This window comes from Cyprinodon variegatus, unplaced genomic scaffold, assembly GCF_000732505.1.
Source record: "Cyprinodon variegatus isolate N-32 unplaced genomic scaffold, C_variegatus-1.0 Scaffold592, whole genome shotgun sequence".
NCBI classification, from domain to species: Eukaryota; Metazoa; Chordata; class Actinopteri; order Cyprinodontiformes; family Cyprinodontidae; genus Cyprinodon; species Cyprinodon variegatus.
The window spans coordinates 82,278-83,929 of record NW_015151045.1 but is presented as its reverse complement, the minus strand read 5'-3'; the positions used below and the strand labels follow the sequence as shown (position 1 = coordinate 83,929).

The window sequence follows — 1,652 nt, the reverse complement described above, 5'->3', positions numbered from 1 at the left end:
TGCCCAAGTACATTCAGGAAAATAGGCCATGACGGGCTTAAGATACATTGGCGTTAAACTACTGAGGTTTCAGTTTGCTCATCATGTGATTTTTTATTTTTTTTTTGTCATACATTAGGTAGATAAAAAGACTAAAAGATATTTTTCAATAAAAAATTACAAAATGACTCTTCAAGAGGAGAGCAACATGAAGCCTTACCTATCTGAGTGGGATGATTTGAAATCAGTAACATTATCCTTTGACATGTCACTTTGAAAGGAGACACAGCTTGGATTAAGTTGATCTGCTTTTTTCAACCTGGAATAAAACAATGTGTTTAATACATTTTTGCACTTTTGGAAAAAAAATTGTAAATCGTATTAAAAATAACTAAAATCTGAGATTTTATTTTTAGGCCGTATCGCCTAGCCCTGTTACCATCATTTAAAAACTTAACGGGGAAAAATGTTTTATATCAATGCTGCTGTATTTTCTTTATTACTTTCATTAATAAAAAGCTCCCTGAAAAACGTCAATACTTAGTATATTAGTATAGTATATAGAAACTAAAGAGGAGAACAACATGAAGCCTTACCTATCGAAGAGGGATTTTTTGAAATCAGTAACATTATCCTTTGACATGCCACTTTGAACGGAGACACAGCTTGGATTAAGTTCATCTGCTTTTATCAACCTGGAAAAAAACACAATGTGTTTAATACATTCTTGCACGTTTGGAAAAAAAAATGTAAATCATATTAAAAATAAAAAAAATTAAAGAGATTTTATTTTTAGGCCGTATCGCCTAGCCCTTCTTCTCAGGTCCAAGAAACTTAAAACGACATGAAGCCTTACATACATAGTGCAAAATACGGGGGGGGTCCGGGGGGACTCGACCCCCCCCGATTAACCCATGAGCCCCCCTGAAAGCCTCAAAAGCTAAATTTAAGGGGGGTCTTAAATTGTGTCAAAAAAAGTTGAAATAAAATATTCTGGCTCCTTAGGAAGCCATTGCTCATATTTGCGTATTCCTTCTAAGTTATATACTATAAGCTTTCTTATGTATAATATTTGATACAGTCTTATTTTGAAAGCACCGGATGTTGAGCAGTTGGTGTCTTCCTGTTTAACGAGTAAACGCTGCATAGCTGAATCTGTTCTCTCTGTGCTGCGTTTTTGACCAGTACAGCATGTAATTTGATGTGAAGGGTGTATTTTGTTTATGTACATATAGTACTATGTTTCATGTTGTGTTTGGAGGATTATTGCAAGAAAGGTCACCGAGAAGAGAAGTTTAAAAAGACGCTAGCATACACGCTAACTAGCCGCTAGCCATGCCGCTAGCTAGCGGCTAATGTTAACATGTTGTTTGTGTCATTATGTGTTTCTGTACATATTCAGGGAATATGTTGAGTTTTTTAGGAGAATTGTGCCTGTTTACACAAAGACTTCTGCACATTATTTCTTTGTTGCAGTTTTACAATTCATTCATCCACCCATACCAGCCAATAAATCCAAAGAAAAGAGAAAAAGAAAAGAAAAAAACTTCATCCACCAAGCTGTCAGGAAGCTGAGCCCCCCTCATCACCTGCACTACTATTAATACTAGATTTATTTACTGTTCTTTTGCAATGTTACTGTTTCAAATGCTATATCTTACATAATTGGTAAT

General features: G+C 35.0%; 1 protein-coding gene across 1 annotated transcript in view; it reads right to left on the bottom strand.

Annotated features, from left to right (window-relative positions):
• Positions 1–1,652, bottom strand: part of LOC107096021 (protein NLRC3-like) — a 29,520-nt gene that overhangs the window by 26,907 nt on the left and 961 nt on the right. The window lies entirely within an intron of this gene.